Genomic DNA, 8,582 nt, shown 5'->3' with positions numbered 1-8,582 from the left:
TCCGCTCCGCTCCGGGATCCATCCACCGACCCAGGTCGTCGTCATCCTAGGGTTCCAGCGCCCGCACCTTGCCCCCTGCCTCTCCACCCACACAGCCACGCCCTACCTCTCCTTCCTTGTAGACCTAGACCTCGACAACTTCGCCGCATCCTTGCCGCAGCCCTGCGGCTCCTCGTCGTCCTCATCTCCCCCGAATCCCCTGCCAGATTCCGACACAACCTCGCCTCCTGCTGCTCTCCATCGACCCCCTCTGCATGCTCGCCGTCATCGCCTCCCTTCGCCGCATCGACCCCAAGGTAACCAACCTCCTCGCCTGCTAGTTCACGGTTTGTCCGTCGTGTCCGTCTTCCGCGGTGATGCGCTAATCGATGGTTCTGGTCGTTGGCTCTAGGTGCTGGCGCAGGCGACCAGGAAGCTGTCCCATCTCGCGCTCAGCGCCTCACGTCCTCTTTGTTGGAGAACAGCGACGGCCTAGGGCCAAGGGTGCAAGGGAGAGGCGACGGCGCAACATCGTTAGCTGAGGTAGTACTAATGAACCTCTTCTTATATTTTACTTCCACTGCAGTGCACTACACAAAATCGACTTTGGGGATTTCTTCCCCAACTGGGAATACTGTTCGCAAAATTAGGATTAGGGTTTGTGGGGATGTTTCTTTCAATTGCGGTGCTGAATCACTTCCTCCTGATTGCTAATGTACCGGAACACTGCTAAAACATCAACACTTCATTAGCTATAAGACATCACCATGAGCAAGTAAACATTATTAGTATTACAATAATCTAATTAATTTCTTAAACATGTTTATCTCTACTGTTCCGTAGCAAATACTACAAGTAAAACTTAACCTGATCATTAACATGCTAATTACGCAGCCTAAGACTTAACATGATCTCACAATCGAAATTAATTACGACTCTAACATGATCAGATCAGCTCTGATTCCGTTGTTGGATATGAATTGACTTCAAATTAACGTTAAGTTTCTGTTAGGATCAATTAACCCCTCTTTTCCTTGTCCTAACAAACTTATCCATCTCCTCTGTTTGTCCAGGTCGAGCCTGAACCTGGGATCAACCAACACGCCCACCGTCTGCAAAAAAGGGGGGAATTTGGATCCATTGATGTGTGTGTGTCTTCGGTGAAATCTGTGCCACACAGTTTGCGTTTGGATGATGATTTGATTTCTGAAAGTAGCTAAATGTAAGCTATGACTGAATCAGTATAACTGAGATTCAGTGTCCAACTTCTAGATGGAGTTAGGGAGTTGTTACTTATTGGAGTAGTAATTTCCAGTTATTCAGTAGAGAGTAAGTAGAATCTGAAAGCAACTGTTAAATCCTATTAATTTATCCTAGTTCCACTCACAGCCTCAGTTCTATAATTCTAGAAGCCAGTTGAATCCTGAACACTGCACATTTCAAAAAATGCTTCCAACCCACATCATTTCATTCCTTGATACAGAAAGTACAACAAGTTTTCATATACATCGATCCTGCTTTCCTCGTACCAATAAAGCATGTCCATAACTTTGGATTATAGCAAAAAAATGCGAAAAGAACAAACGCCCAGTCAAAGCTCTGAATGATTTTATAGTTGATCTGATTTTCTTTTAAATTGTACCTGTGTACTAAACCCAGTTTCAGTTGGCCTTGTATTTATATTTTCATCTTGTTTGTCGTTCTGCTAGTCTCACTACAGTTAGCTCTAACAACCCAGTTCAGTATTTCAATTACGGAGTGGCCTGTCCTATGCTGTGTCCTGCCACTCAAACTTGGTAGACTGACTGTACATGCATTCCTTCATTGGTTATGAACCTTATTGCTCATTGTGTTCTGTTGGGTTGGACTGCATGTTTGCGGGTGATGAAGAAAATCTTTTGGATCCCCACTGATATTTCATGATTAGTGTAACCAGCTACTTTTGATGGATGATGGCATCTCCTGTATTACATTTGCACCGCTTTATGAGTGGCCGTACATGCACTCCTTGTGTTGGTCGCAACCTTGTTTCTCTTTGTGTTATATTGGGTCTTTTGCATGCTTCTGCGTGATGAAGAAAATCGTTCGGATTCCCACTGATACTTCATGATAATCACAACCAGCCACTTCTGTGAGACCATGCCATTTTGTGCTCTTTAAGAGATTTTGCTCTGTTTTGGGTTTTAATTCATTCAATAGTTTGCTGGTGTTTATTTTCCTTTGAGCCTGTGATGTTATCAAAATATTTGCTACTCTTAATGGGTTTATCCCACTTGATGATCTTAACCACCAAGATCTCTGAGGCTCTTATTTCTAGTCTAATGTTATCAGTACAACACATCCGATGTTGCCAGTTTTTGTTCATTATGAGATGATGTTTGTGCATACTGTTTCTCATCACTCTCTGGCCTGGTATTCAGGAGCTGGAGGAAAATAGGAAGGAGAAGGCCAAGATCTCCTACGACAGGAGAAAGCAACTGGCGAAGCTCCCAGGTCGACGAAACTACGCCATGAATGGAATTTTTTCAACCACTACTATGTAATAAGCATACTTGCTTTCTTTCCTAGCTCGCGGATTATATATCCTACACATCCTCCTTCATTTTTTGTGATAACTAGTTGTCACCCACTCACTTGCTCATCGTTGTAAGTTACTGTAGTAGGTGGGTTGCTCTGATCCTCACAAGTTAATGCTTAGTTTGTCTGGGTGTGTGTCTACATACGGAGGGGATGTGTTTGCTGATGACCAAAATGAGCTAATTGTGGCGTCTACTGATTATTTGAGGATCTTTCATATATATCCCTAGATGTCCTTATGAAATACCTGATATGATAACATGACCTGAATTAGGACTATTACCTGCTCATCAGCCACACCTGTGCATTTCTGTTTTGAATGTCCTGTATTTGTTGTTGCATGATAGATACATATATGTGACATCAATTTGTCGTTGGATATTGCTAGAAGCTAGATATGTCACATCAATTCTTGGTTTGTCTAGTTTGTTATGTCACATCAATTATATGCTTTTTCTGAGATTGTGTTTTAGCTACTGCCACTTTGAGCTGTTGTAGATTTTAGTTATCAATTACAGCTGGGCTTATATATTGCATTTTCTAAGATTGTGTTTTAGCTTTCTGCCATGGACGCGGAGTCCAGCACTGTGACCTCAAGCCACACAATCTGCTCATGGGTGGATGGGCTGGTATCCTCTGATGCATGGATGGATGGTAGATCCCAGCAAGAGGAAGTCTCTTCTTCCCTTGTATGCATCTTTGCCTATGCCATTACTTGCATTCACACTGTTAGTGATGGTACTTAATATGCACTGTTATTCCTCTAAACCATCCAGGTGGACTAAAGGTCAAGGCTTATCGTGATGAGTCTTCAGCCTATGCTGCTATGCTTGCATCTTAGGATGTTGCCACCTGTTGCAAGGTAATCATCCTGAAGTGTCTAGGTTTCACTTTCAATTGTTCCTATTATCAGCTGTGTTCTTCTCATTAGGCTGATGTTTGCCAACTATCATGGAATGCTGGTACATGACTAGGATGTAGTCCTGCATTGCTCTCCTTGGATGTGTCTTAGAGTTGTTTCTGTTCTTACATGGTGATTGTTAGCGACACAACAAAGCATTCTTACATTCCAGACTTGATCTTACTACTAAATAGCACCCCATGTTGTTGTTGCTATTCACCCTATCCTTGATGTTCTGTTTTCTTGTTGGCAGATATTTTGAGTAAATTCAAGACGAAAGATGTTCAAAGAAGCTCCAAGACATTCTTATATAGCAAGTTATGTAATAATAGCTGGCTTATCTGGGAATTTAATGTATCTTCTCTCTGTTTGTGAATGAAATAGTAATTATGTATGTCATTTAATGTATCTTCTCTCTGTGAATTTCATGTATGTTTCAGAATTACAATTTCTGTTTCATATGAAATAGTAATTATGTATGTGATTTGAAAATGTGTGCAATGAAAACATGACTCATGCGACCCACTTATCAAAATAATTTGAGCACATTTGAAATTTTTGACGTGTGGGACCAGTGTATGATATTATGATATTTGGGACAAATGTAAAACAGTGGAAAATAAAATAGCAAAAAATAAAAGATCATACGCTGTAAAAGGCCGCATCTAGAAATAAAAAGGATTAATTGCTGGGCCAGGCCCATGTAGCCAACAAAAATTAATAGGAAAAATAAATATTAAAAAGGCCGAATTGTTGGGCAAGGCCCATGTAGAAAATCGAATTGGACCGGGCTGAATCTTGTGCCATATCAGATTGCCACACTGGATGCCTACATGCCCTGGGGAGGTTGCTAGTGACCAAAATGCCACAGTAGACGTATTTTGGTCATAAATGTCTACGACCATTCCAGAAGAAAGGTCGCTATAGTCAGTTTACGACTGCCAGCTTTTGACCTTATGTTTTTGGTCACAAAAAGGGCACAAATTAAAAACAGTGACCAATAGTGCTGGTCACAAGTTGACATATTTCTTGTAGTGACCCTGTTTCTTGAAACTGGTGGTCTTATTGACCATCTACATTTGATGCTCCTTTTTGATTCCTACCTCCGCAGCCTTTAGCATTGCAAAGAGCTCGGGAATAGTCTTGTCCATCCCTTGCATATTATAGTTCATCACGAAGATCTTTTAGCTTGGTGGCAGTGATTGAAGAATTCTGTCAATGACACTATCATCAGGAAGATTAACTCCCAGTTGAATCAAGTGATTATTATACCCAGACATTTTGAGTATATGTTCACTGACAGAACTATTCTCTTCCATCTTGCAGCTATAGAACTTATTGGAGATTTCATATCTCTCAATCCGGGCATTTGCTTGAAATATTAACTTCAACTCTTGGAACATCTCATATGCTCCATGATGTTCAAAACATCGTTCAAGTCCCGGTTCTAAGCCGTAAAGCATGGCACACTGAACTATTGAGTAGTTATCAGCTTTGCTCTGCCAAACGTTCTTAACATCATCAGTTGCATCTGCAGCGGGCCTGGCACCCAGCAGTGCTTCCAGGACGTAATTCTTCTGTGCAGCAATGAGGATAATCCTCAAGTTACGGACCCAGTCCGTGTAATTGCTACCTCATCTTTCAACTTAGCTTTCTCAAGGAACACATTAAAATTCAACGGAACAACAGCATGAGCCATCTATCTACAACAAACATAGACAAGCAAAATACTATCAGGTACTAACTTCATGATAAATTTAAGTTCAATTAATCATATTACTAAAGAACTCCCACTTAGACAGACATCCCTCTAATCATCTAAGTGATTTTGTGATCCAAATCAACTAAACCATGTCCGATCATCACGTGAGATGGAGTAGTTTTCAGTGGTGAACATCACTATGTTGATCATATCTACTATATGATTCACGCTCGACCTTTCGGTCTCAGTGTTCCGAGGCCATATCTGTATATGCTAGGACCGTCAAGTTTAACCTGAGTATTCTGCGTGTGCAACTGTTTTGCACCCGTTGTATTTGAACGTAGAGCCTATCACACCCGATCATCACGTGGTCTCTCAGCACGAAGAACTTTCACAACGGTGCATACTTAGGGAGAACACTTATACCTTGAAATTTAGTGAGAGATCATCCTATAATGCTACCGTCAATCAAAGCAAAATAAGATGCATAAAGGATAAACATCACATGCAATCAATATAAGTGATATGATATGGCCATCATCATCTTGTGCTTGTGATCTCCATCTCCGAAGCACCGTCATGATCACCATCGTCACCGGCACAACACCTTGATCTCCATCATAGCATCGTTGTCGTCTCGCCAACTATTGCTCCTACGACTATCGCTACCGCTTAGTGATAAAGTAAAGCAATTACAGGGCGATTGCATTGCATACAATAAAGCGACAACCATATGGCTCCTGCCAGTTGTCGATAACTTGGTTACAAACATGATCATCTCATACAATAAAATATAGCATCACGTCTTGATCATATCACATCACAACATGCCCTGCAAAAACAAGTTAGACATCCTCTACTTTGTTGTTGCAAGTTTTACGTGGCTGCTACGGGCTAAGCAAGAACCGTTCTTACCTATGCATCAAAACCACAACGATAGTTCGTCAAGTTAGTGATGTTTTAACCTTCTCAAGGACCGGGCGTAGCCACACTAGGTTCAACTAAAGTTGGAGAAACAGACACCCGCCAGCCAACTGTGTGCAAAGCACGTCGGTAGAACCAGTCTCGCGTAAGCGTACGCATAATGTCGGTCCGGGCCGCTTCATCCAACAATACCGCTGAACCAAAGTATGACATGCTGGTAAGCAGTATGACTTGTATCGCCCACAACTCACTTGTGTTCTACTCATGCATATAACACCAACGCATAAAACCTAGGCTCGGATGCCACTGTCGGGAAACGTAGTAATTTCAAAAAAATTCCTACGCACACGCAAGATCATGGTGATGCATAGCAACGAGAGGGGAGAGTGTTGTCCATGTACCCTCGTAGACCGAAAGCGGAAGCGTTAGCACAACGCGGTTGATGTAGTCGTATGTCTTCATGGCCCGACCGATCAAGCACCGAAAGCACGACACCTCCGAGTTCTTCCACACGTTTAGCTTGATGATGTCCCTCGAACTCCGATCCAGCCAAGTGTCGAGGGAGAGTTCCGTCAGCACGATGGCGTGGTGACGATGATGATGTTCTACCGATGCAGGCCTTCGCCTAAGCACCGCTACGATATTATCGAGGAGGACTATGGTGGAGGGGGGCACCGCACACGGCTAAGAGATCAATGATCAATTGTTGTGTCTAGGGTGCCCCCGCCCCCGTATATAAAGGAGCAAAGGGGGGGGTGCGGCCGGCCAGGAGGAGGCGCGCCAGGAGGAGTCCTACTCCCACCGGGAGTATGACTCCCTCCCTTCCTTGTTGGATTAGGAGAAGGGGGGAAAGAGGAGGGAGAGAGAGAGGAAGGAAAGGGGGGCGTCGCCCCCCTCTCCTTGTCCTATTCGGGCTAGGGGGGGAGGGGCGCGCGGCCCTGCCCTGGCTGCCTCTCCTCTTCTCCACTCAGGCCCACTATGGCCCATTAAGCCCCCGGGGGGTTCCGGTAACCCCTCGGTACTCCGTTAAAATCCCGATTTCACCCGGAACACTTCCGATATCCAAATATAGCTTATCAATCTTCATGTCTCGACCATTTCGAGACTCCTTGTCATGTCCGTGATCACATCCGGGACTCCGAACAACCTTCGGTGCATCAAAACTCATAAACTCATAATATAATCGTCATTGAAACTTTAAGCGTGCGGACCCTATGGGTTCGAGAACTATGTAGACATGACCGAGACACGTCTCCGGTCAATAACCAATAGCGGAACCTGGATGCTCATATTGGCTCCTACATATTCTACGAAGATCTTTATCGGTCAAACCACATAACAACATACGTAGTTCCCTTTGTCATCGGTATGTTACTTGTCCGAGATTCGATCGTCGGTATCTCAATACCTAGTTCAATCTCGTTACCGGCAAGTCTCTTTACTCGTTATGTAATGCATAATTCCATAACTAACTCATTAGTTACATTGCTTGCAAGGCTTATAGTGATGTGCATTACCGAGAGGGCCCAGAGATACCTCTCCGACAATCGGAGTGACAAAACCTAATCTTGAAATACGCCAACTCAACATGTACCTTTGGAGACACCTGTAGAGCTCCTTTATAATTACCCAGTTATGTTGTGACGTTTGGTAGCACACAAAGTGTTCCTCCGATAAACGGGAGTTGCATAATCTCATAGTTGTAGGAACATGTATAAGTCATGAAGAAAGCAATAGCAACATACTAGACGATCAAGTGCTAAGCTAACAGAATGGGTCATGTCAATCATATCATTCTCCTAATGATGTGATCCGGTTAATGAAATGACAACTCATGTCTATGGTTAGGAAACATAACCATCTTTGATTAATGAGCTAGTTAAGTAGAGGCATACTAGTGACATTATGTTCGTCTATGTATTCACACATGTATTATGTTTCCGGTTAATACAATTCTAGCATGAATAATAAACATTTACCATGATACAAGGAAATAAATAACAACTTTATTATTGCCTCTAGGGCATATTTCCTTCAGTCGGTGGCCGGTGCTAGGGTCGGGGCCGAGGTCGAGTCCGGCGTCAGCGGCGGCGTGCACGGGGCGGCCTCGGTGGCAGTGTGGGCGGTGCGGAGTCGACGGCGGCGTGGGTGGTGCGGCATCGGCGGTGGCGTCAGAGAAAAGGTGATCGACGAGCGGCGTGAGTGATAGACAGGAAAGAGATGGCAGCTAGCGGACCTGTGTTGTAGGCAACTTAGCTATAGCGCGTGTTGGCAAAACATGCTATAGCTAATTAGCTATAGCGCTGGCCTAGCCAAAACGCGCTACTGCTAACTTTTTTTTCTTTTTCTTTTTCTTAGCTATAGTGCTACCCAGGATAAAACACGCTACTGCTAACTTTTTTTCTTTTTTTTCTTTTTATTTTTCTTTTTCTTAGCTATAGCGCTGCCCCAGGCCAAAACGCGCTACTGCTATTTTTTTTCTTTTTTTCTTTTTCTTTT

At 43.4% G+C, this 8,582-nt stretch overlaps 1 non-coding gene and 2 pseudogenes across 1 annotated transcript; all 3 read left to right on the top strand.

Annotated features, from left to right (window-relative positions):
- Nucleotides 1-1,854: 1,854 nt before the first annotated feature.
- On the top strand, nucleotides 1,855-1,930 carry LOC119313315 (annotated as a pseudogene).
- A 111-nt stretch (nucleotides 1,931-2,041) lies between these two features.
- Nucleotides 2,042-2,117, top strand: LOC119313317 (annotated as a pseudogene).
- Nucleotides 2,118-2,202: 85 nt separating this feature from the next.
- On the top strand, nucleotides 2,203-2,285 carry LOC119313229. Its single transcript, XR_005151601.1, has one exon. It is a non-coding gene; the product is annotated as a small nucleolar RNA SNORD24 (small nucleolar RNA).
- Nucleotides 2,286-8,582: the final 6,297 nt, after the last annotated feature.

The sequence above is a fragment of the Triticum dicoccoides genome, chromosome 5B (genome assembly GCF_002162155.2).
Source record: "Triticum dicoccoides isolate Atlit2015 ecotype Zavitan chromosome 5B, WEW_v2.0, whole genome shotgun sequence".
Classification (NCBI taxonomy): Eukaryota; Viridiplantae; Streptophyta; class Magnoliopsida; order Poales; family Poaceae; genus Triticum; species Triticum dicoccoides.
Note: the sequence above shows the minus strand (reverse complement) of the source record. Positions and strands in the feature narration are given on the sequence as shown.